The 7,408-nt window shown below is 41.0% G+C and overlaps 1 non-coding gene across 1 annotated transcript; it reads left to right on the top strand.

The window, feature by feature from the left end:
- Nucleotides 1–7,045: 7,045 nt before the first annotated feature.
- Nucleotides 7,046–7,153, top strand: LOC148550494 (small nucleolar RNA R71). Its single transcript, XR_015893164.1, has one exon. It is a non-coding gene; the product is annotated as a small nucleolar RNA R71 (small nucleolar RNA).
- Nucleotides 7,154–7,408: the final 255 nt, after the last annotated feature.

Raw genomic sequence — 7,408 nt, forward strand, 5'->3', positions numbered from 1 at the left:
ATGCACTTACCTCTTTTGTTTTATTTGATTTCAATGGATAATGTATTTCTTTAACTAAGTTTAACATAGTTTATTTTGATTAATCATTTTGAATGATGTTTTGAATATGTTTAGTACATTTTTAATTAGTATGCACTTTGCAGACATGACAATAGGTAGAGGTGTTTTGGATCAGCTAGTGGTCGCGGTCATGGTAGAGGAAAGGTTTCTCCAGTACCCCTAGGAATTCTGCATCCTCTCCCTCTAATCCGAGTACCCTGGTGACGTTACAGGTTGCGGGTGCATCGGAACAACCATTCATCATGGTACCTAACCCCAACTACGTCCATGTGTCTATGGCGACGATGCGGCCTCCATCCGTTCCTACTGTCTTGGCGATACCACCTCTAACGACGGACACCGCGACGCTGGAATCCTCTCACGAAAGCCAACTAGCTGATGCCCCTCCACCACCTCCCATCGTATGGATAACGATTTGGCCTGATGGCGGAACATCGTAAGTACTATTTTAAGTTTTTTATATGCTGAAAGTGTTTGATATATTGTGATTAATAATTCTTGATTATTGATTCTAGTTTTAGTGGATTTATGGATGTAGTTTTGAACTATTGAGAGTGTTTGATACATCGTGATTAGTAATTCTTGATTATTGATTCTAGTTTTAGTGGATTTAAGGTTGTAAGTTTGAACTGCTGAAAGTGTTTGATATATATCCTAATTATTAATTCTTGATTATTGATTATAGTTTAGTGAATTTAGTGGATTTATAGATGTTGCTTCTTGATTATTGATTGTTGTTCATTGATTGTTGACAATTGGTGCTGTTTAAGATTATTGTTGATGGATAGAGTGTGGCGAATTTCAGTTATAGATGAAACTCTGCCAAAATTTCTAAAAAAATCTCTATATATTTTGGTTATTTGCTTCTGAAGTTTTATTTATATTGCCATCTTGGGTTGTTTGTGAATTGTCGATAGGTTTGTGCCGAACAACAATGCATATTCTTAGGAGATGACCAACATCATCAAGCTGATGTACGACCATCCATGGCCGAGCTACAAGAAGATCTCCTCTGAGACCAAAGAGCGATGGTTTCAGAAGTGGGCAGTAAAAACTTAATATAGTCAAACCTTATTAGCTAGTTTATATCTTCTATTTTGTTTAATACGATATATTTTGATTAACTAATTTTAAAGTTTCTTTGTGCAGGTGAACTTTATATGGGACAAGGAGCACGATGCCCTCATCGGGAAGATATACGACCATCGAATGGGTAGGCAGTTGCAACAGATGTTGGAGGATGTACGTGAGAGGCACGACCACCTCACTTCCTGGCTCCACCCGGAAATCAAGAAGGCTCTATATGTTCACTGGGAGACCGATGAGGGATTCAGGCATCGGTGTCTCACAAACAGAGCTAACAGGGTATCGGCCAGGTCGTCCAAGTATACTGGCGACTCAGAGATCTTCATGAAGACTAAGGCCAGACTGGTATGTAGCTGGTGCACGAAATTGTGATCTCCAGGCTCGAACAAATCCTGGTAATGGCTCCAAAGCCTGGTGCTCTGATCTTAATTCATAATTGTCACAACTTCAATACAACTAACCAGCAAGTGCACTGGGTCGTCCAAGTAATACCTTACGTGAGTAAGGGTCGAATCCCACGGAGATTGTTGATATGGAGCAAGCTATGGTCACCTTGTAAATCTCAGTCAGGCAGATATAAAGTGATAATGGTGTTTTTGAATATTATATAATAAGATAGGGATAGAGGTACTTATGTAAATCATTGGTAGGAATTTCAGATAAGCGAATGGAGATGCTTTTTGTTCCTCTGAACCTCTGTTTTCCTGCTATCTTCATCCAATCAGTCTTACTCCTTTCCATGGCTGGCTTTATGCAAGGGCATCACCGTTGTCAGTGGCTACATCCCCTCCTCTCAGTGAATAATATGCTCACGCACCCTGTCACGGCACGGCTATTCATCTGTCGGTTCTCGATCATGCTGGAATAGGATTCACCCTCCTTTTGCGTCTGTCACTAACGCCCAGCACTCGCGAGTTTGAAGCTCGTCACAGTCATTCAATCATTGAATCCTACTCGGAATACCACAGACAAGGTTTAGACTTTCCGGATTCTCTTGAATGCCGCCATCATTCTAGCTTACGCCACGAAGATTCTAGTTAGGGGATCTAAGAGATACTCATTCTAGCTTAATTCATATAGAACAGAAGTGTTTGTCAGGCACGCGTTCATAGAGGATAATGGTGATGAGCGTCACACATAATCATCACCTTCATCACGTTCTTGGGTGCGAATGGATATCTTAGAAGCGAAATAAGATGAATTGAATAGAAAACAATAGTACTTGCATTAATCTTTGAGGAACAGCAGAGCTCCACACCTTAATCTATGGAGTGTAGAAACTCTACCGTTGAAAATACATAAGTGAAGGTCCAGGCATGGCCGAGATGGCCAGCCCCCTAAAACGTGATCACAGGATCAAAATACAATCCAGGATGGTCTAATACAATAGTAAGAGGTCCTATTTATAATAAACTAGCTACTAGGGTTTACATGAGTAAGTATTTGATGTATAAATCCACTTCCGGGGCCCACTTGGTGTGTGTTTGGGCTGAGCTTAAGTGTTGCACGTGCAGAGGCCATTTGTGGAGTTGAACGCCAGTTTTTGTGCCAGTTTGGGCGTTCAACTCTGGTTTTGGATCCTTTTCTGGCGCTGGACGCCAGATTTGGGTAGAAAGCTGGCGTTGAACGCCAGTTTACGTCGTCAATTCTTGGCCAAAGTATGGACTATTATATATAGCTGGAAAGCCCTGGATGTCTACTTTCCAACGCAATTGGAAGCGCGCCATTTCGAGTTCTGTAGCTCCAGAAAATCCACTTTGAGTGCAGGGAGGTCAGAATCCAACAGCATCAGCAGTCCTTTTTCAACCTCTGAATCTGATTTCTGCTCAAGTCCCTCAATTTCAGCCAGAAAATACCTAAAATCACAGAAAAACACACAAAATCATAGTAAAGTCCAGAAATGTGAATTTAACATAAAATCTATTAAAAACATCCCTAAAAGTAACTAGATTCTACTAAAAATATACTAAAAACAATGCCAAAAAGCGTATAAATTATCCGCTCATCACAACACCAAACTTAAATTGTTGCTTGTCCCCAAGCAACTAAAAATCAAAATAGGATAAAAAGAATAGAATATACTATAAATTCCAAATTATCAATGAAACATAGCTCCAATCAGATGAGCGGGACTTGTAGCTTTTTGCCTCTTGAATAGTTTTGGCATCTCACTCTATCCATTGAGGTTCAGAATGATTGGCATCTATAGGAACTCAGAGTTCAGATAGTGTTATTGATTCTCCTAGTTCAGTATGATGATTCTTGAACACAGCTATTTTTTGAGTCTTGGCCGTGGCCCTAAGCACTTTGTTTTCCAGTATTACCACCGGATACATAAATGCCACAGACACATAATTGGGTGAACCTTTTCAGATTGTGACTCAGCTTTGCTAAAGTCCCCAATTAGAGGTGTCCAGGGTTCTTAAGCACACTCTTTTTTTGCTTTGGACCTTGACTTTAACCGCTCAATCTCAAGTTTTCACTTGACACCTACACGCCACAAGCACATGGTTAGGGACAGCTTGGTTTAGCCGCTTAGACCAGGATTTTATTCCTTTAGGCCCTCCTATCCACTGATGCTCAAAGCCTTGGGATCCTTTTTATTTGCCCTTGCCTTTTGGTTTTAAGGGTTATTGGCTTTTTGCTCTTGCCTCTTGGTTTTAAGAGCTTTTGGCTTTTTCTGCTTGCTTTTTCTTTTTCTTTCTATTTTTTTTCGCCTTTTTTTTTCTATTTTTTTTTCTGCAAGCTTTGTTCTTTGCTGCTTTTTCTTGCTTCAAGAATCATTTTTATGATTTTTCAGATTATCAAATAACATGTCTCCTAGTCATCATTCTTTCAAGAGCCAACATATTTAACATTCTTAAACAACAACTTCAAAAGACATATGCACTGTTCAAGCATACATTCAGAAAACAAGAAGCATTGTCACCACATCAATATAATTAAACTAAGTTCAAGGATAAATTCAAAACTCATGTACTTCTTGTTCTTTTGAATTAAAACATTTTTCATTTAAGAGAGGTGATGGATTCATAGGACATTCATAACTTTAAGACAAAGTTACTAACTACTAATGATCATGTAATGAAGACACAAACATAGATAAGCACATAACATAGAAAACGAAAAACAGAGAAAGTAAGAACAAGGAATGAGTCCACCTTAGTGATGTCCTTGAGCTCTTCTATGTCTCTTCCTTGTCTTTGCTGCTCCTCCTTCATTGCTTTTAGATCTTCTCTGATTTCATGAAGGATGATGGAGTGCTCTTGATGTTCCACCCTTAGTTGCTTCCAATAATTGTGTGGAAGAAAATGTATCCCCTGAGGTATCTCAGGGATCTCTTGATTTGCAGTCAAATGTTCTACCACTGAGCTATAGACCCTTGATGGAAGCTTTTGTCTTCCTTTTCCTCTTTCTAGAGGTTTCTCTGGCCTTAGGTGCCATCAATGGTTATGGAAAAAAAACAAAAAAGCTATGCTTTTACCACACCAAACTTAGAATGTTGCTCGCCCTCGAGCAAAAGAAGAAAGAATAGAAGAATAAGAAGAAGATATGGAGGAGATAGATGGGAGTGTGTATTCGGCCATATGGGTGGGATTGGGTGGGAGAGAGATGTTGAATTTTTGAAGGTAGTGGGTGTATGGATGTGAGTGGTAAATGGAAAAAAAAAAAAAGAAGGGATGATCATGAATGGAAAGAGAGATGATGAGGTAGGTGGGGATCCTGTGGGGTCCACAGATCCTGAGATGATCCTGTGGGGTCCACAGATCCTGAGGTGTCAAGGCATTTACATCCCTGCACCAATTTAGGCATGTAAAATGCCCTTGCACACAACTCTGGGCGTTCAGCGCCAGGTTGGTGCCCATTTTGGGCGTTCAACGCCCCTTTGCTGCCATTTCTGAAGTTGAACGCCAGAACCATGCTTGTTCTGGGCGTTCAGCGCCAGGATGCTCCCATTCTGGGCGTTCAGCGCCAGAACTATGCTCTGTTCTGGCGTTTGAACGCCAGACAGATGCTCCTCCAGGTTGTGATTTTTCTTCTGCTGTTTTTGATTCCGTTTTCAATTTTTATATTTATTTTGTGACTCCTCATGATCATGAACCTATAAAGACACATAACTAAGAAAAATATAGTTAGATAAATAAACATTGGGTTGCCTCCCAACAAGCGCTTCTTTAATGTCAATAGCTTGACAGTGGGCTCTCATGGAGCCTCACAAATGTGCAGAGCTTTGTTGAGACTCTCCAACACCAAACTTAGAGTTTGGATATGGGAGTTCAACACCAAACTTAGAGTTTGGTTGTGGCCTCCCAATACCAAACTTAGAGTTTGACTGTGGGGGCTCTGGTTGACTCTGCTTGGAGAGAAGCTTTTTCTGCTTCCTCTCCATGGTTGCAGAGGGAGATCCTTGAGTTTTAAACACAAGGGAGTTCTCATTCCATTGAAGGAATATTTCACCTCTGTCAACATAAATCACAGCTCTTGCTGTGGCCAGGAAAGGTCTTCCTAGGATGATGGATTCATCCTCTTCCTTTCCAGTATCCAGGACTATGAAATCAGCAGGGATGTAAAGGCCTTCAACCTTTACTAACACGTCCTCTACTCGTCCATAAGCCTGTTTTCTAGAGCTGTCCGCCATCTCTAATGAGATTTTAGCAGCTTGCACCCCATAGATTCCCAGTTTCTCTATTACAGAGAGGGGCATGAGGTTTATTCCTGAACCAAGGTCACACAGAGCCTTAAAGATCATGGTGCCTATGGTACAGGGTATTATGAACTTTCCAGGATCCTGTCTCTTCTGAGGCAATGTCAGTTGATCCAGATCACTTAGTTCATTGATGAACAAGGGAGGTTCAACTTCCCAAGCATCAATACCAAACAATTTGGCATTCAGCTTCATGATTGCACTAAGAAACTTGGCAGTTTGCTCTTTAGTAACATCCTCATTCTCTTCAGAAGAGGAATACTCATCAGAGCTCATGAAGGGCATAAGGAGGGTTAATGGAATCTCTATGGTCTCTAGATGAGTCTCAGATTCCTTTGGTTCCTCAGAGGGAAGCTCCTTATTGATCACTGGACGTCCCAGGAGGTCTTCCTCCTTGGGATTCACGTCCTCTCCTCTCCTCACAGGTTCGGCCATGGCGCTTATGTCAATGGCCTTGCACTCTCCTTTTGGATTCTCTTCTGTATTGCTTGGGAGAGTACTAGGAGGGATTTCAGTGATCCTTTTACTCAGCTGGCCCACTTGTGCTTCCAGATTTCTAATGGAAGACCTTGTTTCATTCATGAAACTTACAGTGGCCTTAGATAGATCAGAGACTAGATTTGCTAAATTAGAAGCATTTTGTTCAGAGTTCTCTGTCTGTTGCTGAGTTGATGATGGAAAAGGTTCGCCATTGCTAAACCTGTTTCTTCCACCATTATTAAAGCCTTGTTGAGGCTTTTGATCCTTCCATGAGAAATTTGCATGATTTCTCCATGTTGAGTTATAGGTGTTTCCATAAGGTTCACCTAAGTAATTTACCTCTGCTATTGCAGGGTTCTCAGGATCATAGGCTTCTTCTTCAGGAGAAGCCTCTTGAGTACTGTTGGATGCAGCTTGCATTCCATGCAGACTCTGAGAGATCATATTGACTTGCTGAGTCAATATTTTATTCTGAGCCAATATGGCATTCAGAGTATCAACTTCAAGAACTCCCTTCTTCATAGGCGTCCCATTGCTCACAGGATTCCTTTCAGAAGTGTACATGAACTGGTTATTAGCAACCATGTCAATGAGTTCTTGGGCTTCTGCAGGCGTTTTCTTTAGGTGAATGGATCCACCTGCAGAAGTGTCCAGTGACATCTTTGATAGCTCAGATAAACCATCATAGAATATATCCAGGATGGTCCATTCTGAAAGCATGTCAGAAGGACACTTTTTGGTCAACTGTTTGTATCTTTCCCAAGCTTCATAGAGGGATTCACCTTCTTTCTGTCTGAAGGTTTGAACATCAGCTCTAAGCTTGCTCAGCTTTTGAGGAGGAAAGTACTTGGCTAAGAAAGTCGTGACCAGCTTATCCCAAGAGTTCAGGCTGTCTTTGGGTTGAGAATCCAACCATAATCTAGCTCTGTCTCTTACAGCAAAAGGGAAAAGCATGAGCCTGTAGACTTCAGGATCTACTCCATTAGTCTTAACAGTATCACATATCTGCAAGAATTCAGTTAAGAACTGAAAGGGATCTTCAGATGGAAGTCCATGAAACTTGCAGTTCTGCTGCAT

This window comes from Arachis ipaensis, chromosome B7 (assembly GCF_059453495.1).
Source record: "Arachis ipaensis isolate K30076 ecotype BB chromosome B7, ASM5945349v1, whole genome shotgun sequence".
Classification (NCBI taxonomy): domain Eukaryota; kingdom Viridiplantae; phylum Streptophyta; class Magnoliopsida; order Fabales; family Fabaceae; genus Arachis; species Arachis ipaensis.